General features: G+C 41.1%; 1 protein-coding gene across 2 annotated transcripts in view; it reads right to left on the minus strand.

The window, feature by feature from the left end:
* Positions 1 to 22,561, minus strand: part of SLC9A9 (solute carrier family 9 member A9) — a 736,009-nt gene that overhangs the window by 206,556 nt on the left and 506,892 nt on the right. The gene's annotated exons all lie outside the window — the stretch shown is intronic.

Here is a 22,561-nt window from a genome sequence, read left to right on the forward strand (position 1 = left end):
AAAGAAATAGAAAGAAAAAAGGGAGAAAAAGGAAGGGATAAGAAAAAAAAGAAAAGTAGGAAGGAAGAAAGGATGAAATAAAGAGAGGAAGAGAGGGAGAAAGGAATAAAAGAAGGAAGCAAAAGAGAGAAAAAGAAAGAAAAAAAAAGAAAAAGTAGATGGCTAACTCATATCAGTTGCACAAACTGGTTAATTACTTCTGTGCAGGGATTCAGGTAGGCCAGTGACGATTCCACGGCAGGATGCCCATGCTTATTCCTTTCCAGCTCTTCCAGGATCGAAGGGATGAGCAAGTTCACTCTCTGGATTCTGAATGGCTGAGATGTGTAGGGTTTCTTTATTCGGACCGTAGATCAGGCCAGATAATGTGTTCCAGAGTCTGTTGCATTATTATGTAATAAAAACATACTATTTCTAAGATTGTTTTCAAGATTTGACCACAACTTTTTGCCTCACCAACCTTGACAATATTCTCATGAGTCTCCCACAAAAGTAGAATCTATAGGTTTCAGATGAATAATCTTTGGCTTCCCTTAGCAAAATGACCCTACCTTTTAAGTATTAGTCTACTAATCTGACAGCCACATTACAAAGGTTAATGACCATGTGTGTTTTGTTCAGGAAAGATACTTAACATGATGCCAACCAAGCACCATGTTTAAAGTTCAGGTGTAGCCAAAGAAAGCACAAAGCCAAACAAAGGCATTCATGCTCTAAGGTTCTCACAACTTGGGCCAAATCTTCAATAAACTACCACTGGCCAGAGATCCCTGGGACTGATACAGTGCCTTGGTGCCTCGACTTCCTGTAACCCAGGAAGAATTCTCCAGATCAGATGTTCCGTGCCCTCAGATATTAAATTCTATTAATAAAAACCCAATCTGGAGCACTATTAAAAATGTATTTCCCCCTAATTCAAAAACACAGAGACACCAGTCCAAGATGAGAGAAATAATCTCAGCACATCGGGGAAGAAGAAAAAAAGAGAGAAAGAGAGATCCCTGCCTAAATTTCCTAATTGGTACTTTTATGAACTCTACAGAGACAAATACAGCTTTCAAAAGAAAAAGAGGAAGGAGAGTCAAGAATTAGGGCATTTAGCTGGCATCTTACTTGGATTACTAATTAGCATCACCAGCCAGGAAAAATGAGAACCGACTTTACAAAAGGTCCACATGAGAAAAAGAAACTGTGCCCAGATGTATTTTGACAATTTCCTACAGACGAGGCTAGTCAATTCTTGGCTCAAGAATAACAGTTTTCTCTAGTGATTTATGTCAGGGGTTTTTAGAGGAGTATGTTCGTTTTCTGAATCACTTTAGGTGTCTGTGTGCCTCTATTTTCCTTGAACATAAACAGTACCATTTTGGAAGAGATCCCAGGCTTTTGGGGATGGGTCATATTGCTGCTAATGAGATGAGCCCTATAGAAAGCATCTAGGACTCTGGAGGCTTCATTGTATATGGGGAGATGACCACTTCCAATTTCCTTCAGTTAATAGATGGAAGAGGGAACATATTAACCATATGACCTATTTTGGCTCGAATTTGAGAGAATCCTTGAGGAATGCAGGACAAGCATCCCAAGCAGCCACATTGTGTTCCAGAGTGAAATAGCCAGCCCACATGGGTAGATGATGCTCTAAAATGATCATGGCTATATCCATGCTGCCCAAAGACACATGGCTCCATTGAAGAGAAGAGGAGAAGCACGTGGCTTTTTTCTGCTCCTGCTGCTTCAACCAGTTTGGATTAAAATCGACAACCAGTGCCTGCTTAGAGTTCCCATTGCATCCACAATTTTAGCCTTTTCACCAAGGCATAAGATAAGGAGGCACAAAACAGTGGGAGAGAGTTGAGTGATAGGCTGCCAGAAGCTACTGCCTTGCATCAAAAAAGAAATCAAGATGGCCTACATGGAGGCCTGGGAAGTAAAAGACTACCTTCTTCCAGTCAACACAACAGTCGGAATCTTGTTAGTAGCTACCATTATCAGTTAACATTATTTGTTTTCTGAGCTTTGCAAAGAGGTTTGTCTTGGAGAGGAGTCAGAACATTTGTAATTCGATTTAATTGAGGGAGTAATCTGAATAGAGAAACCTGGACCACAAATTTGTTTTTTGATCCAAAAGATCTTAGAGATGTTTTACTACTATGGGGAACGATCTTTACAATCTTCAGCTGTAGTGTTGAGATAGTGTTCTCTGTCTCCCTCATTCCCTTCTCTCTTTCTTTTCCTTTCCTTTTTTCTCATCCCTTCCCTTCCTTTCCCTTCTCTTTCCTTCTATTCTCCTTCCTTCCTTCCTTCCTTCCTTCCTTCCTTCCTTCCTTCCTTCCTTCCTTCCTTCCTTCCTTCCTTCCTTCCATCTATCCCCCTTCTCTCCCTCTCTCTCTCTCCTTTCTCTCTCATTCTCCGTCTGTCTCTGTTTCCTTATCTCGTTTTCTCTGTCTCTCTCTGTTTCTGTCTCCCTGTCTCCATCTGTCTCCACTTTTCATAGGCATAAACTGAGGAGGCATTGTTTCTTTGCTCTCAGAGGCCCTAGAGGTTGCATGCTTCTTTAGGAAACGGGAAACTTAGGTGATTGACTGGGGAATCACAGCAGATTCTAGGGCAGGGGTGGGGAACCTATAGCCTTGAGGCCACATGTGGCTTTCTGGGCCCTTCAGTGCCACCTTTACCAAATCCAAATTTTACAGAACAAATTCTGATTTGGTTTTTGATTCAGTCAAAAGGTGGCACTTAAGGACCTAGAAGGCCTCATGTGGCCTTAAGGCTGCAGGTTCCCCACCCCTGTTGTAGGGTACATTTGCCCATATGCTTATCTGATCTTTTAAAGTAGCAGCCTAAGCTTTTCCATATGCACACTTTTTCTTGTATCTCCAGTGACTCATAACCCTTAGGCCTAGCAGCCAAGGTTGGGATTCCAATCAAGCAGAAACCAATAAAATCAATGTGTACGTGTGATTATGAATATTTTGGGTTAGTGTTAAAAACTAAATTTCCCATTTGAAAAGCTATTTTGGATACACTTTCACATTTGCATTAAGCTAAAAATTCTCTGAAATAGCCTATGTGCATTTTAGTCCTGTGTGATCTAGAAATAGTCTCTCTTTCAAGGAGACTTGTATGACCGTGAGTGCGTGTGTGAATGTCTGTGTGAGAGAGCAGAGAGAGAGAGAGAGAGAGGGAGAGAGAGAGAGACAGATAGACAGAGAGAGACAAAGGGAAAGAAAGAGAGACAGAGAGGAAGAGAGAAAGAAAGAGAGGAGAGAAAAGGGAGGAGAAACAGAAGAGAGGTAGAAGGGGAGAAGAGGAGAGAAGAGAAGAGAAAGGAGTGGGAGAGAGAGAGACAGAGACAGAGAGGAGACTATGTTATTTATTGGGATTTGATCTAAAAATTATCAAAGCTCCTGATGGTTTTGATGACATGACAGTGAAAGTAGAGTAAGCCGTCTCTTCTCTAAGAGTGGCACAGTAGAAAAACACTTGATATTCAAATTCCAGTTCTGCTTGCCTGTGTGACCTTAGGCAAGTCACTTTTTATGGTTCTCAGTATCTTCATCTGTAAAATGATACGGTTGGACTAAATGGCCTCTAAGACCCCTTAAAGCTCTGAATCTATGATCTGAAACTGGGATTCTATGATCTCTACATCCTAGGAACAGCCTGGGAATGATACCTGGAGAACCAATGAATAATAATGCAAATTAAAGATCTGACCAGGACGCCAAACAATTCAGCTGTGTGACTCATCTGGAGTGCTTCCAGGAGCAGAAGGCCATGCACACAAAGTGGTACTTGGTGTAAGTTATCGGTGGCTGCCCAGCCAGCACCATATCATTTAGAGTATTAATGATTTGCCTCCGATTAACGCCAGTGGTCTGTGGCCCTGGTTCTGTTGTCCTGTTGGTTCCTTCTGGATTTCTCCCTCTCCTCATTTTTCTTAGCACAGTTTTGGAAGAGGGAAACAAAAGCAGCCATTTTCAGGATCTCCTTAAAGGGCATACTTTTTCTGCCTGGGATGCTTGAGGATGGGCTGAGGGGGGCATTGTGGGCATTTAGAGCTCATGACTCATAGGGAGCTCAGAGAATAAATGAGGTGGCACATCTCTGGAATGCTTTTTAATTATGACAGGTTGAAATGATTTATGATGATGGGCACTGCTTTTTCAAGTGACAGATGTTTCCCCAGTTTTGGAAATATTGGGTCATTTCATCATTAAAATGATGCTTGCCCTTCCTTCCTTTCTTCCTTCCTTCCTTCCTTCCTTCCTTCCTTCCTTCCTTCCTTCCTTCTTTCCTCCCTCTGTCTTTCCCTCCATCTATCTCTCTTTCTTTCTTATACTTGAACTTGTTCAAAGGAAATGTGAAAAAGTGGTTTTTTAGGCCCTTTTCATTCCACCTTTCATAGAAAAATTAATCAGATTCCTTAATTATATTTTCAGTAATAACTTGTTTTTCATGAATTTGGAAGACAATAAGTTTGGTCCCTGGCTCCCTGACCTCAAACCTCCTTCAGTGCAGAGAAGAAGGCACAGCTTGGTACTAAGCAGGGTAAACAAATGGCCAAAGTTATGCCAGGAGAAAAGGACCTCTTTCTTTCAGGGAGGGCTCCTGAATTGCACATGGAGGACCTCTACATTGCCTCTTTCTGTTCCAAAGTGCCAACATAGGATGGATGAACAGCTCCTCTAGGCTTGGCTTTAATATGCACTGGAGTCAGGCAGAACCACTCAGTTTGAGGGTGGAGGAGAGATGATTTGCAGCTGCCTAAGTGGATATGAGAGTCAATAAAATATAAGGTGACCAGCTTAAGAAATATCCCATTAAGTGAGCTATGGCTTTATATAAGACTTGTGCCAAATGGGGCATTTAAAAAAATGTTACCTCAGGATACAAATTTCATGCAGTTATCTGGAAAGAAGCATTTTGTTGATAGATGCCATAAAATGCAGGGGCACAGATTAGGCAAGGGAGCAAGGCATCCCACCAGGGGACAAGAAAAGCCAGAGATAGTTGCAGAGGAAACTCATTATAACATAACACAACTCTCACTATTCATTTCTGGTGGCTCTCTCTCCCCACATCTCATGAATAGAAGGCTGGCAGGCCCTGATACAGACTGGAGAAGGTGGAGGCAACTGGAAGGTCCAGGGATGGGGGAGGCTCCATAGCACATTACAGAATTCTTCATTTGTCACCAGACAGATAACAGAATGACAGAATCTTAGAAGTGCTAGTGAAATCAGAGGTTGCCTTGTGCAACTCCTACCTCTATCATGATTCTTGTTTATTTTTCTGAAAAGTGGTCTCACCCAGCCTCTTCTTGAAGACCTTGAGCACTGGGAAACTGACTAGCTCTCAAAGAAGGTCATTCCATTTGGGGCTAGCTCTAGTAGTTAGGAAACCTTTCCTTATGTTGAGCAGAAATCTGCCTTATTTTTGGCCATTGGTCATAGCTTCATCTTATGGTGCCAAACAGAATATAGTGGATAGAGCTCTGGACTTGGAGTTAGAAAGACCTGGGTGTGAATTCTGGCCCTAGATATTTAGTAGCTATGTCACTCTGGGCAAGTTGCTTAGTCTAGCTCAGCCTCAGTTTCCTCATCTGTAAAATTAGAGAGGTAGGCTCAACGGCCTCAAAGGCGCCTTTCAACTCTAAATCTGTGATTCTTTGAAATATCTGAAGATAGTTACCATGGTCTCTGAGTATTCCTTTCTTCAGACTGAACATCTCCAGGTTTTTTAACTAACCTTTATATGGCATATTTCCCAGTCCCCTCAACATCCTGATTGTCCTGCCCTGGATTGTTCTATATTGTCAATGTCCCTAATAAAGAGGGGTCTAGACTACTCCACATGTGATCTGACCAGGTCAGGATTAAAAATGGAAAACAAGGCATAAGCAGCGGTTTGATTTTGACAATCTTAGAGTGTGACAGAGACACACTGAAGAGAAGGCGTCTGCTTATGCTCAGTATGGGCTAATTGACACTCCTAGTTTCTCTGTACTTTGGAGCCCTCAGAGGAGCTGTTCCATTTAGCCTTTGCTTACATTGTGATATGGAAACCTATCTGAATCAGGAAAAGAAAGCTCAGTTACTTGTTTCTAAATATTTCTAATTGAGCACAATTCCCCACTGCTCCCTGCTGCTGCCCCCATTAGTCCATCAGTAGTGGGTTGGTTTAGTCCTTTATTTAATAGGCATTTAATAAGCACCTACTATGTGCAAAGCACCATACTAGGTCCTGTCTGTCCCTGCCCTCAAAGAGCTTACCCTCTACGGGACTGAAAAGAATGAATAAAATTTGGCTTTGGCCAACTTCTCCCTGAGGAGAATATTAAACTATTTCCTTGCTTATTAACATCCTCCCTTTTAGGGATTAATTCATAGAATCCAAGACTTGGAAAAGACTTCAGCAGTCATCTCATCTAACCAATACCTAACCAGGAATCTCCCCCAGGGATTCTTAACCTGGGGTCCTTGAATTTGGTTTAAAAAAAAACAAAGTCTGATAACTATTTCAATATAATTGCTATCCTTTGCATTCTGATATACAATTTTATGCAATTGAAAACATTATTTTGAAGAGAGGTCTATTGGATTCCCTAGACTGCCGAAAGGGTCCTTGATACAAAGAAAATTAAGAACCCCTGTTTAATACTATCACTCAGCCCTCATTGGGTGAAGGTAGCTGGGATGTACAGTAGATAGAGAACTGGGCCTAGAGTCAGGAAGACCTGAATTCAAATCTAGCCTCAGACATTTCCCAGCTGTGTGTTGACCCTGGGTGAGTCGATTAAACCTCTGTTTACTTCAGTAAACATAAGAATTTTGCAAAATAAGAATTATAATAGCCTTACCTCCCAGAGTTGTGAGGATCAAATGAGATAATATTTGTAAAGTGCTTAGCACAGTGCCTGGCACATAGTAGGAGCTTATTAACACTTAGTTTCCTGTTTGCCTGCCTCCACTGAGAGGGAAGGCGCTGCCTTTGAAGGCAGCTTGTTTCACTTTAATATAACTTAAGGTGGTAGGAGGATTTTCCTTACATTGAGCCAAAGCTGCCTTTCCTAGTCCTGGCTCCAAGTTCTGCTCTCTGGGGTCAAACCAAACAAGCTTAATCCTTCCTCTTCACAGTAGTGTTTGACAGATGACAAATGTTCTATGGGACGTCACTGTAAAAACTCAAAGACAGGTATTGTGCCTCCTTCCTGCTTCCCAGAAGCTTTCGCTCCTCTCACTTCATTTTCCCAAGCTCTCTCAACCAGTCCTTCCAGATGGCATGTTCCTAAGGTCATCCTGGTTACTCCCAGCTTGATGGACTCTAGCTTATCCATGTACTTCCTACTGTGACAAAAAACAATCTACTAACATTTATTAGGAGCCTATCATGTCCCAGGCACTGGGCTAAGAGCAGTGGAAAGAATGCTGGTCTAGTGGGCAGGAAGATAATGGGTTTGAATCTTGCCCTTGATATCTACTAGCAGTGAGACTATGGGAAAATCAATCAACTCACCAGTCATCAAATGCCTTTCATGAGCTAGACACTGTACTAGGTGGTGTGGGTACAAAGACAATTGTTAACTATTCTCATCTTCAAGGAACTTACATTACATCAGGGTAGGCAACATGTGCACATTTAAACATACACAAGATAATTTTTGAGGGGAGGAGGCACCAGCAGCTGGTGGGATTGGCACATCATAGGCACTTAATACATGATTATTGACTGACTGGCTGAATGACTGAGCTTGGTGAGAAGAGTGTGCGATTCAGGCACGGATGGCGTAAGGACTGGAGATGGCAAAAAAAAAAAAATCACTCAACTTAAATTTGAGTTTTTTTATCCAAAAATGGGGACAGTAATCCTTTCATTATTTGCCTCAGGAGGCTATATTGAAGGTCTTCAATATAAAATAGAAAAGAATTTCCAAGAGCTATGGGAATGTGAGATATTATTATAAATGTAACTCTAGTGTGGTCCAAACGGAGGCATGCTCTTTTATCTCCTTCATCTGTGTACTTTGGATACAATGCCTAATGCAGTTCAGGGCACCAATGAGGAATCACATGGAACCTCCAGTTTGGAAAGGATACCATAGGGCAGCTAGGCTAATGATCCTTAACATGGAGCCCATGGATAAAGGTGGGTAGAATGGAAAGATTTGAGAAGATCTGTGAATTTGAATGAGAAAAAAATACATCTTTATTTCAATACAATTGATTTCCTTTGCAGACCTATGCATTTTATTTTGTACAGTTAAAAAATTATTCTGAGAAGGGGTCCACAGGATTCCCACAAGTGATAAAGTGGACCATGACACAAAGAAGGTGAAGAATTCCTGCCATAATAGAACAGGAATCCTTTCAATATCCCATCTGAGAAGTAGTCATCTACTCTGTGCTTGAAGGCCTCCAGGGATGGGCAACCCACAGTTTCCCAAGACATGTACTGCATACTTTTTTTGATCGCAGGAATCCATCCTACCCACTCTTTCTATTTACAGGCCATAATTCCCCCTATCACAGTCATCCATTGTCCTTGATGGTACAGAGGAAAGAAGGACCGTGAGCTACTGAAGTCACCAGCATGTTCCTCACATGTTATACAAAGGGAATTCTCGACATGCACGTACTTGTTGGGCTGAGTATGTGTGTGTTTGTGGGCAGCAGTTATCAAGATAGTAGCTGATAAGGAAATAAAAGTCATGTCTTTGGAATATAAGGAACTTCCTTCACAAAAGCCTCTGAAACTTAAGAGTTTTCTTTTGTATGAAAATTCATTTTTCTTATAAAATAGATGAAACTCAACAAAAGATCAAGCCCTTGGAAGATTCAAAAAACCACTCCCACACCAACATCATAATGAATTGATTGTCCTAGTTACAGTAATGTTTAAGTGTTATTCATACAGGTTTGCTTTTATGGTATAATCATTGCCCTCTGTTTTTTAAAGATATAATACAGAGTGTTAATGATGAAAGGAAACTAGATTCTTTCCCCCTCATAACAGCCAAGACTCCATTTTCTACTCTTTTCTCCCTGACCCTACATTTGTAAAGCTATAGATTAATTGGCAGTTTAAATGAAAATGTTAATAACTGTTATGAAAAGAAAGCCTATTCTGCCATTTACCTGTAGTTTTGGGGGCACTCTATATCTTCCTGTCATTATCCTGGGTCACTCAGAGTTGGCTTTTCTCAGTTTATGCTAGAGTATAGATATCATCTATCCTTTTGTCTCTTCGAATGGTCTTGAAGATAAGTCAAATATTTTTTGGAACCCCAAGCATCCATTGACTGACAAAATGTGTATGGGTCTATTACGTACATTTAACAATGTCAGCTCTTTTCTATCCTCACCCTAGTTCCTTCCTCTGTTTCCTATAGAACTAAAACTAGCAGAATATAAGCATCTCCTAAAGCAAATCCATTCCAAGTCTTCCTTTGAACACAAATTCCTATGAAAAACCAAAGTACAGGTTGGGGTAGGGGAATATAAAAGAGAGATAGATAATGTGAAATTTATTACTAGCTCTTTATCTGACACCTTTTCATCTTTGAGCACACATCACTCTGTATGGGTATGGTTGCAAAGTACTATGGGTAGATAATACCATGCATTCCATGCCACTCTGACCTAGAGTGTTTAAATTAAGAAGGCACCTTAGAAATCCATTGGTGCAATGGCTCACACAATTTTTGGATCTAGAACCCAGAAGAAGAAGAAGAAGAGGAAGAAGAAGAAGAAGAAGAAAGAGAAGAAGAAGAAGATGAAGATGAAGAAGATGATGATGATGAAGATGAAAAAGAAGAAGACCAACAGCAATGACAACAAAATGTGTTGTGAACTCCCAGAGTAATTTACTCATAACATTCTGTAATTATTTACTGTTTAGGGGACCGTTAAGAATTTTTAGCTGAACCCATTGAATCATTGTTGAGAACCCCTTCTAAATGGGTACTACTGATCTAGTCTAACTTCTTCATTATATATCTATATACAACAACAACAATATAAAATATATTATACACACACCCTTACATATACACATATACATATATACACAAATACATGCACACACTTACAAATATACATACATACATACATACTACACGTACATACATATATGTCTTTACCAATCAGGTAAAATTATTTGACTAAGGTCACGTAGCTATGACAAAGCTTGGACTAAGTTGGTCTCTTGATATGCGCTTTTTCTTTCCTGGGTTTTATTTGGATTTAGCCTTTTTAATTTCCTGTTGTTTTTTTTTTATAGCCTTTTCTCCTGACAGACTCTTGTTAGACATGCCTCCTCCTCCTCCTCCAGTTCCTCCCCCTTTCTAGGTATTTGTTATTCAGTCATTTGTTCAGTTGTGTCCAGCTCTTTGTGACTCCCATTTGGGGTTTCCTTGGCAGAGATACTGGAGTGGCTTGCCATTTCCTTTTCCATCTCATTTTGCAGATGAGAAACTGAGGAAAACAAGGTTAGGTGACTTGCCTAAGGCCTCACACTAGTAAGTATCTGTGGCTAGGTTTGAACTCTGAGTCTTCCTGACTTCAGGTCTGGCACTCTATCCACTGTGCCACCTAGCTGCCCCAGGTATAGAATCGCTTATACTTGAAACCTTCTGTCTATGCTAGAAATTTCCATGCTCCCTGCAAAACTGCTAACTGGTACCTCCTTTTGTGAGACATCTTTATCCATTTCCTTTCTTCCTGGATCCCCTTCTTTATTCCCCTAGAGATCTCAAGTTGAGCTACAATGCTTCCCTTGAATCAGTTAAAACATACTAAATTAAGGTTCATTACATTCAGTATTCACTGGTCAGTCTGCTTCTTCTATGGAAATCTTTAAGTTCTTCCAAAGTAGTTGCATCAGACTGGGATACTCTCCATTTCTACAAAGTAGGCATACATACATGTATATGTGGGGTAGTGGGGGTCATTCCAACGAGCATATGTGGGGATAGATTTGGTTTGGGCTTTTCCAATGGGACACATGCTCTGGCCCTTTGCTAGAGGCCATGCATAACTAGTGGCTCCCTACCGGTCTCTGTGACTGGGGAGGGGAGTTCTGTGCTGAAGAACTCTCATTCTGTAATAACACAAACCTATGTAGAGGGAGACAGTACTTCAATTTCTTGACTGACTCTTTTGAGATTAGTTTCTTTCAGTAAACCTAAACTAGGTCCTGAGAAATGTACATTTCTGGTGTCAGTGCCTGGGTTCTAGAATTTGGAAGTCATTGAACTGAGTTGCAGATTAACAATGAGAGGTGCTCCTCTTGTAGGGCAACTTTCTAGGAAGATGAGCCATGCGTGCTTGCCTGGCTAGACACTATGGACCTTGAATTGTTCAAGACATTACATTTCAGTCAGAGAACCAGAGATTTTCTTGTTGTCTAAGATTCATTTATAATAGAATGGCATGCAATCATTATTACTCAACAGCTATATTGTTTCAGAAATACTTCACAGTCATTGTTGAAGAGTAAGTGATTATTAGACTGACAAGATGTATATTAACTACTTTTTATAAATATAGTTTATGGTCTACTCTAATGGATTATACTGTATGCACTATTGGGGAGTAGATAATTCCATTAAAATGGATCTTTTAATTAAATTACAGAAATTTTATGGTTGGAAATGCAACCCAGAATTCACTTTCATGTTGATTCTTTGAATTTATCCCTTTCTTGCCCTTAGGATACTTCATATAATACTACTAATGTAGGGAGCTATTCAATGGGGATGGGTGGGGGCTGGGGTTGCTAGAATCTGATCAACAGCAAAGAATCTTTCCATGCATAATTCTTTTTTCATCTCTACCAATTACACTGAGTTTCCTTTCGGTTAACTTCTAACAATGGGGAGAACAGATGGCCCTCTACCAAAACCTTCCCTACTCCCTTTTGACAGAGTGATTATTTATTTTATTTTATTTTAAAAGACTTGTATGAGCATCACTGAAATGGGAAAACAGGACGCCACAACTTCCTAAAGAATAAGGGAAAAAAGTGACAAAGTCTGTCTATGACCTGAGCTGTAAATCAGACCTAGGAATATTTTCCATCTGCAGCATGTCCCCATTTCTACCATAAGGAACCAAGCTTTGTAAAAAGGCAGAGAGAGCTTTAGATGCACCTTCAAGATTCCATTTATATAAGTGACATAATGGTGTCAGCTCTTTGAAAGAAGAAAAAAGAACAGGCAGCCACCGGTATTATATCTTTAAGTGCATAGAAATCAATTACTTCCTTGCTGAGACAAGAGGTAATTTTCTCATTTGAATCTCACAGATGTACCGACTAGCAAATTTATTGTTGGGCTGTAGCTTTCTTTTATTATAATTAACAATTTGAAAAACCCACGTTATAGTGTAATTAGCCGTTTACTAGCTGTAACAGGCTCATGTAGTAGCACAAGGTACATGCTATTAAAGATGTGTATTAATCAACTTTTTTGTATTTAGTCCATATTATAGGGCTATTAGGATAAAAGAGTCCACAATTGGTCAACTATGAATACTTTCAATTTTGGTCTCGATTTAAAACCAGAGTAAGAAACTGCCTATTAAAATAGTCACACATTTTTTTCCTTGAAAACCAGGATCTATCAGGGTACAGAATGAAGCATTTTTTGGACATGCACAATGTGGAATTTGTTTTGCTTCTCTATACACATTTTTTGAGGGCAGCTAGGTGGTACAATGGTTAGAGTGTTGGGCCTAGAGTTAGGACGACCTTAGACATTGGTCTTCGACCATGTGTAATCCTGGGCAAGTGACTTAATCATGTTTGCCTCAGTTTTCTCATCTGTAAAATGAGCTGGAGAAGGAAATGGCAAACCATTTCAGTGTCTTTTGCCAAGAAAATCCTAAATGGGGTCATGGAGCATTGGACACAAGTGAAATGACTAAACAATAACAACACACATTTGTTACAAAGGTTTTCTTTTTTTTTATTTAAATTTTTCTCATCATCGGGGGAGTGGGAGAAAAAATAATTTTATTCACTGAAAAAAGTAATTTAATTTAAAAATAGGGCCCACAATTGTTACTTCAGAGGACTGAAAATGAAGCCTACTTTCCACTTTGGTAGAAAGGTGGTAGGCTACAGATATTGACGCCTATACCACAGGCTTTAGCTGGCAAGGCTGGAGAAGAGAAGTTGGTCAGATCCCACAGAGAATCCTCACTGTCTTGTTCACATAGCTATTTCTCTTTGTGACATGGATGGGGGATCAAAAGAAATTTGTGATGGAGATAAAGTATGTGCTCCAATTGTGATAAACATGTAGCACTGTTAGAGAGATTAGGACAGTCAGAGGAGATACTATCCACTATCAACTTATCAGGACCTGTCTTAACAATGGATGTAGGTATTCTAGAGAGCCAGGAGGGCTTGTGAACTAAAAATAAAAGTCTATATTTATATAGCACTTCAGAGTTTAAAAACTATATACTTCCCAGCAACACTGTGAGGTTGGTAGTATTATTCTTCTCAACTTACAGATCAGGAAACTATGTTTCAGAGAATTGAGGAAACTCATCATGGTCATGGGTCCAGTAAGTGTCAGAGCTGGGACTTGAGCCCAAGAATTCTGATTATAAAAGGGCTAATGCTCTTTCTACTACCCCTGTGCATGGTAGGTATATTCTTCCTACTGGATTCCTTGGTTCATGAACCACGTTCCTATGACTTGAGGTAAACAGAGACTTTCCATGACCTTCCAGTAAAATGGAAATCCCTCTAGGAAAGAGAATACATTAATCTTAAGCCATTGTTTACATCTACTGTGAATAAATTTGTCAAATCCTTTCCTGATTAAGGGCCTACTGTAGAGAAGTTAGAAAGACAAATTTGACTTCACTTGTTTTTTCCCCAGAGTTTACTTTGAATCTGGATACACACACACACACACACACACACACACACACACACACACACACACACGTCTATGTATATGTGTATATACATACATATTTATATACATACGTGTATATGCATATACATATATGAGTATATATGCGTATATATGTACATCATTTGTGTGTGTCTGGATCTGGTTATACAAACATATATGTATATGTGTATGTGTGTCTGAATCTGGATGTGCACATGGATATATATACATGTGTACATATACGTGCATACGTGCATATCTATCGATCTATCTATATATACGTATGTATGTGTGTGTGTGTGTGTGTGTGTGTGTGCATGTATCACACATCATCAGTCACCCACTGACCAAATACATGCCTTTGACTTCATTAGGACCAACTGAGCCATATGATATGAAGTAATAACTGGATTTTCCTCCCTCTCTCTAACCTTATTTATGAAAGACAATAGCTTCAAATAACTATTGATATCTTCCTTCTCCTAAATCTCATCTGGTTCAGTCATTGGATTCACTCTTCATAAGTCAATTGTGATTTTGTTGGAAAATCTATTTAACTGCTACAAAATATTTTTTTTCCCTCTAAGCCACCATACCAGAATAGAAATGCTACTATAAACAAGCCCCCCTTTCTTTCAGAGGGAAATCTGACTCACCCAAACATGCTAACATTTTGTTTACCATCATTTCAAAAGATATAGGAAGTGATGACCACAGAGCATTATCCTTATCTTCTTAATGGAAGAGTACTTTGTAACTGATGGTCATTTCAGTAGTTCAGGGAGATTCATTACCCTGGCAGTTTTTCATTTTCAGAGAGAAATGAGTGGAAATTATCCAATTTCTCTTTTTATAATAACGTCCAATACATTTAGTGTCCAATTTCACACTGCCCCCTGATTTATAGCATTTGCCAAACTAGTTGTGGTCTGTTAATATCATAAAAGGCTGGGCTTCTCTTAACCTTTTCAAGCTCACAAGGCAAACAGAGAGGGGTTGATGTGCAAACGAGGGCCCTCTCTGCCCCAACAGTACTCAAATGGCGGCCCATATCAGACACCATGTCATCTCCAAAAATAAGTTAGTAGTAGTCGATGAACCTGAATGTTTTGGCTTCTTATCTTCCCTCTACACCCCAGCCCTTTTCAATACTGAAAGAAATATTCCTCCCCACCAACTCCTTAAAAAAAAACAAAACAAAACTACTCATGGAGGAGATATATAGTCTAATGGAAACAAAAGAAGAAGTTACTCTGAAAACTTATTGAGAGTGAGCTTGAAGAGGCGTAAAGGATTCTGCTGACCAAAAGCAAATGAAAATCATTTCATTAGAGTTATAACTAGCTACTACTGCTACCAGGGTAGCACAACCTATGAAAGGGGTGTGTGGTGGGAGCTGTCCAAACTATGCTTTCACTATGCTTTCAAATCAATTTTTTCAGCTTCCATGGATGGAGCCTCTAACAGGGGTGGGGAACCTGCAGCCTCTGGGCCACATGTAGCTCTCCAGCAGAGTAGGGTCAAGGAGGAGGTGGGCTATGGCAGGAAGAGCTTACTCTGGCTGGGGCTGCTGGGAGAGGAAGGAGGTCATCTCTTAGCTTCCTATCTTAACTAACTCTTCTTGGTCATTTAAGTGCTCAGCTCTCTTATTTCTATGCTGCGGAAGAACAACAAGGCCTCCCACGGCCTGGTTGCTATTAATTATGGCTTTGACACTAACATTCCTTCAATGCATTTATCTTATCTTCAGGGTTCGATTCAAATGAATTCAACTCAACAAGTATTTTTAGTACCAACTACACACACAGCTATACTTACTAGCTGTGTGACCCTGGGAAAGTCACTTTACTTTGCCTCAGTTTCCTCATCTGTAAAATGAGCTGGAGAAGGAAATGGCAAACCACTCCAGTACCTTTGCCAAGAAAACCCAAATGGGGTCACATGGAGCTGAATATGACCGAAATGACTGAACAACAACACCTCCACCACCACACTTAAGGCACTGTAGTAGCCACGTGACAGAGTGGATAGAGTACTGGTCTTGGATTCAGGAACACCTGAGTTTGAATCCTGCCTCAAATACCATGTGACCCTACACTAGTCCCTGAACCACTTTGGGCTTCAGTTTCCTCATTGGTAAAATGGGGTAATAAAAGTATTCTCTTCTCAGGATTGTTCCGAGGGTCAAACAAAGTAATATGTGTAGAGTGTTGTTTTCATGTTCACTGCTTTTATTGTTATCATCATTGTTATTATCACTGTTATATCATTGTTCTCATCTTTTTTGATAGGGTTCAAATAGAAATGGCCCAAGGATTATTGCCAAAGGATGTCAGGATGTAATCTCACCATTATCATTACTACTATTACCGTAAGAACAAAATCTTGCATGACTGCCCTCAGGGAGCTTACACTTAACTAGGGTGATACTCAGAGAGGTAACATGCCATAGTAGAAAGATCACTGGACTGGAAGTCTCAGGACCTGGGTTTGAATCCTGGTTTTGGCATCTACTTTCTACGTCATCTAGGCCAAATTATTTCATCTCTTCAGGCTTCCACAACTGTAGAACACAGAAGTTAGATTCAAAGACATCAACCATCCCTTCCACTTCTGAATCGATGGTCCCATAAATATTTACACAGATGAGTAAGCACAAAGTAGACAAAATGATATAAAGGTTGGAGGAGAGGTTCACCGATTGGCAGGATCAAGAAAGGGCCCGTGTAGTAGGGGGTGTCTGTCCTGAGCCTTGGAGGAAGTTAAGGATCCAAAGAGAAAGAGGGGAGGGTTTTATGTTTCTAGGGGGAAATTAGGTCTTGGGCTATGGCAATTGGTTTCCTTGGGTTCACCTCTGCCAACGTGAAGAGCCAGGGCCTATTTACTGACATGTTACCTTTCCTATTTTAGTAATAAAGTGGCAGGCGGTGAATGCATCAAAGGATCAGAGGATTTAAGATTCAGAGCTAGGGCTGGAAAAGGCTCTGTAAGTCGTCAGATCCACTTTCCTCATTTTACAGATGAGGAAACAGAGGCCCAAGGAATTGAACTGACGTGTCCAGGTTTCATAGCTAGGAAGGGTCAGAGGCAGGACTCTGAACCTAGCCCTTCCTGGTCCAAGCCCAACATCATCAAGTTCAAATAGAAACAGATCCTCGCTGCCCAAATGTTGTCTTAGAAAACCACAAAATAACACTGTCCATGTTTTATTATATTTTTATTTATTTTGTTAAACATTTCCCAATTATATTTTAATTTGGTTCAGACTGGGAGCAAACACCTTCAGTTTGACACCTCTGTAATATCCCATACTGCCTCAGGAATGGTCTGAGTAAATATGGTACTTTTGTTGTTTAAGGCTCCATTCTTCTCTGTACATTGTTCGAATGGCTCTTTAATCCAAAGATGGATCCGAGTGAGTTTAAAAAACAAAAGCCGTTATATTCTAGTTTTCTTCTCTTGCCAGACTCAGGGGGTGGATTTGAAACATTTGGCGAAAATGCAGCTTGTCTTTTCAGGGAAACAAAAACCAGAAGGAGGAAAACATCTCCATAAGCAGTCCCAGCTCTACTGATGTAAGATCCCCAGCTTTCCAGTAATGGGCAGAAGGGAGCACAATGTCACACTGTGCCCCGCAGTGAGGGCAGAAGCTAGGTCTCCTCTAGTATCTGGTGGAGTTCTCTGGCCATGGCAGGTGTCCAGTAAATGGCTGTAGGGATGACTATATGACCAGCTCCCTGCATTTTCCTTCTATCACGTCCTAGAAAAAAAATCACTGGGCATAGGCCCATGGGATCATAGAGCTAGAGGTAAAAAAGGGTCTCATTTTCAAGATGGTGCAATGGGTAGAGTGCCAGGTCTAGAATCAGGAAGGCTCATCTTCCTTAGTTCAAATCTGACTTCAGACACTTACTAACTGTGTGACCCTTGGCAAGTCACTTAACCTTGTTTGCCTCAGTTTCCTCATCTGTAAAATGAGCTGGAGAAGGTAATGTCAAACCACTCCAGGTTCTTTGCCAAGAAAACCCCAAATGGAATCACGAAGAGTCAGACATGACTGAAAAATGACTGAGCAACAATCATTTTACAGATGAGGAAACTGAGGTTCAGGGTGGTCATTCTGGTAGTGAGTGTCAGAGCTAGGGTTTCAATGCAGGTCTTTTGCCTCAAGAGCCTGGGTTACTTATGACAGTCACAAAGTTAATACTTTGCTGAGTGTGCCTCTTTCCTCAAATAATTTTGTATTTGCTTAAGGTCCCAGGTTTAGAGTGGAGAGTGGCATGAGGGGGTCATCTTGTCAAATCTTCCCATTTTACAGGTGAGGAAATTAATGCCCAAATAGGTTAGACCACTAACCCTAGGTCACGTATGTAATAAATGGCAGGGCTTAGATTCAAACCCAGATCTTCTGAATCAAATTCAGCACTCATCTATTAGTATATTACATACTATATACCTCAGTAGGATACAAGGCACTGATAAAAGCAGGCACTGTTTTGTTGTTGTTGCTGTTTTTGTCTTTGTATCCCCAGAAACAAATGTAGTACCTTTTATACTATTGTTGTTTAGTCACTTTTCAGTCATGTCTGACTCTTCATGACCCCATTTGGGGTTTTCTTGGTAAAGATCTTGGAGTGGTTTGACATTTCCTTATCCAGCTTATTTTATAGATGAGGAAACTGAGGTAAACAGGGTTAAGTGACTTGCCCAGGGTCACACAGCTAGTGAGTGTCTGAGGCCAGATTTGAACTCAGGAAAATGAGTCTTATTGACTTAAGACCCAGTGCTTTATCCATTTTGTCATCTAGCTGGTCCCCATTTATACAGCAGGTAACTAATGAATACTCATACGAATGATAGCTTAGTGGTGGACAGTCTAAGTTTCATCTTTGCTCTAATCCACAGGTAAGGTGAGCTTGAAGAAGGTTCTCTACTGTAGCCTGGTCCCTTTCCCCATGTAAAGTAAGGCTAGGGAACCCAAGTGCCAGGCTTGAACATTTTATTACAGGAATCCTTAGAACTAGGAAGACATTCTCTAGTTCACCACGTGCCTTCAAAGTGTTTTGAAGTCTTCAGCTGAAAGGTGTTTAAATGCAAAGCAGCCCTGAGTTACAGCTTGTCCACTCCTTCAACAAACGATCTGTTGAGTTACTGTCCTATTTCAGCAGGTCTCAATAATATGATTTGTGAAACTTGAGAAGAACAGAAATCCTCATCTCCACTCTAACCTTTTTATTGTAAAGATGTGAGAAAAAAATAGAAGCAAGAGCCCAATGACATTAAAACTGTGACTGCCCTGGTTCTTAGTCAAATGGGAAAATAAAAGATTTCCTTTGCCTAGGCTTTAATTTGTTGCTAATTAAGTGTAACAGATATCTTGCCAGCCAACTATAGACTCTCAAGGGAGTGTGTGTGTGTGTGTGTGTGTGTGTGCTTGTAGGGGAGAGAGAGAGAAAGAGAGAGAGAGAGACAGAGAGAGAGAGAGACAGAGAGAAAGAGACAAAGAAACAGAGATTGAGACAGAGAGAGACAGATAAAGACAGAGACAGAGGGGTGGGAGAGGGAGAAGGAAAGGGAGCAGGAGAGACAGAGAAAGAAAAAGAGCATATTTCAGGTGGAAATGAATGGACAGGCTGAGAAGAAGCTGGAGTTAAGAGTGTTAACAAGCAATCCTCTGCCACACCAAACTGTCAACTCTTCTCCTGTCTTCTGTCTTGGTAAGGTATGCATATATATGATAGAATTATAGATTGCCAGGTTTCTGCAGGGCCTTAGAGACCATCTAGTCTAACCTGTACCTTTAAAAGACTGTCCTCTAAGCCTGTGATGACTTTGGGGTCATAGGTCACCATAAATCCAAAGCTGGAAGTGACCATAGAGGCTGGCTGAGCCCACTCCCTCGTTTTATAGCTGACCAACTGGAGGCTCCCTAAGGGTAAGCTGACTTGCCTAAGGAAGTGGGAGAGCAGTGATTAGAACTCAGGTCCCGTGTCTCTAGGTTTAGGGTGCTTTTGCCCTGAACCAAATCTTGAGCTTCCTGCAAGGTCTGCTCAGGTGTCACCTCCTCTGGGAAGGCTGTCCTTATTGCCTTAGTAATCAGTGTTCTCCCCTTCATCAAACTAATTTTCTATTTTTCCATGTAAGTGTTTTGTCTTTTAAGTAGAAGGTGAGTTTCCCGAGGGTAGGGACTGTATTTTGATTTTGTCTTTGTATCCCCTAGTACGTTAATTTGTATATATTAGCACTTCATACAGGATCATTGAATAAATGAACGAACCTACTCAATTTATAAATGAGGAAACTGAGGTCAAGAGAGGGGCAGGACTTCTTTAAAGTTCCTGGACTTGAAACAGGCACCCTGCCTCCTAATCCTAAATGCTTTCCAAATGGATCACAGATCTGGAATTGGAAAGGACTTCTGATGCCGTCTAGTCCAATGGGCTCATTTCACAGATGAAGAAACTAAGGCTTGGGGGTGTGGGTGAAGCGATTTGCCCAAGGTCATGAAAGTAATGAACTTCAGAGATGGGATTTGAACACCTCTTCTCAAATTCCAGAGCCAGGACCATGGTTCTGCCTCCCTGCCCTTGGTACAACCCAGTGGACAGAGATAAACCCATACCACACATGCCATTCATCCTTGTCCTTAAATTCTTCCCTCCATCACCCTGGCACTTTCTTGATGGTGCATATGATACGGGCCCTTTCCCTCCCTAGTTCCTAGGGTGCCCCTTCTCCAAGCACCTGTCCTATGACCCTCCCATCAGCCTTGCCTCAATGCCTCTATGAGGCTCACAACTGAGAAGGAGGCTGAGAACCTTTGGACCAGGCCATTCATCCTTGTCATTGGCCATCTGGGGGCTGTTGCCAGGAAATCCTGACTCCTGGAGCAGATGAATTGAGTCAAGTATTGGAGTGTGTACTGGCAGGAGGGCTGTGGAAGTTGGCTCCCTAGGAATATTCATTGCATCTCACTCCATCAGAGTCTTTGGTGGGATTGCACTGAGCTAAATATCTGAAAGGTGTTAACCCAGAGGACAGCTTGATCTCCAGTGGAAGAGTATCTGGGGCCTGAGGCAGCTCAACAGGCTGAAAAGTAGGTCACCTCCAACTGGAACCTCAGGGAGTTTTTCATGGTTAAACCAGAAGACATCTTACTTACTATAAATCATTGATGGGGGAAGTCTTTGCACTGACAACCCCCCCACCCCCCGCCCTGCACCCGTGCAATTTCACCTATAAGAGAAAATCAGTAAAGAACTTTTCTCATCACCAACATCTATTTTGCTTAGTGAGAAATAACCTTTTAACACTGTTCACGCAATAATTCCAATTAGGGGTAGAGCTATAAACAACACAGCATGAAATGTACAAAACGATAAATAGAGAACCAGGTGTGCCAGGAAACACGCTGTCTTCAAGGTAAAGGTTTAGCTCTCCCCTCTCCCCTCTCCCCACCCTTCCCCATGGTCACTAGAAGATTAGAGGGAACAGTTAGCTTGGCATTTCCTTTTTTCAATAGTAAATCAATGGATCTTTCATTTTCACAAAATTGTTTTCCTGCCCTCCAGGGGAAATATGACACAAGTGTAATGCAGATGTGGAAACGAAAAGCTAGGCTGGGACAAAACACTTAATTAAATCCCCTTTTATAAAACAACCTTCCTTCAGCTTGACAAATGGATGGAGCAAAATGTGCTTATACAGGCAAAAACAATTAAACAGGTCCATAGCAGTTTATAACCATCATGGATCAATTGGGGGTGGTAATTCATCCTATTGCCTGTCATGTTGATGCTGCAGGGGAGGAGGGTGGTGGCAGCTGCTCTGGGGACTGCAACTTCTCATCCAAGGAGATATGACTCAGCTCTTCCTTCTTCCTACAGAGCAGTTAGTGGGTTGTTTGGGAGCAGGGGAGGGTGTAAGGGTTTAAAAAAAATATGGCCAAGCGCCCGTCGTAGAAGACTAGAATTTTATACAAGTAGTGGTGGTGAGGGGTGTGTGCCCGTGTGTGTGTGTGTGTGTGTGTGTGTGTGTGTGCGTGTGTGTGTTGGAGGATAATATCACAGATTCAGAACTGGAAGGGAGCTTAGAGGTCAACTCCTTTATTTTATAAATGAGGAAACTGAGATCCAGAGAGATGTGTGATATGCCCAAAGTCACACAAAGAGCAAATGACAAAATCATGATTTGAACCCAACTCAGAGGATCATAGATGTAGACCTAGAAGGGCACCTCAAGGCCATTGAGTCTAATCTCTTCCCATTTCCAAGAGAGTACACTGAGGCCAGAGAACATGAATCTGAAGTCACCTGGGGGAGAATGGCTAGGCATAATAAGTAGCATTTGAACTCAGGTCCTCTCTGCTCTGCACTGAAGTCACATCTCTCATGAGGGACAAGGCTGGAACAAGAACAAAGGTTTCCCTCAATCTCTTAGTGCCTCTCTGATGCTGGAGTGATGCCCCTTCCAGCATTAAGTCTCTGCTCCTCACTTGGCACTATGGCACACACTGTTTTCTCTTGCCATCTTCCTCTAAAATGTGCTTCTGTTTTGCTGTGCCTCTCTGGCATAGGGCATGCTGCTCGTCTTTGCTGCTTAATAATGTTTGGAGGGGATGACACAGAGGCAGAAGGTGATGGGCCG

The sequence above is a fragment of the Vombatus ursinus genome, unplaced genomic scaffold (genome assembly GCF_900497805.2).
Source record: "Vombatus ursinus unplaced genomic scaffold, bare-nosed wombat genome assembly UNPS02014810.1, whole genome shotgun sequence".
NCBI lineage: Eukaryota > Metazoa > Chordata > Mammalia > Diprotodontia > Vombatidae > Vombatus > Vombatus ursinus.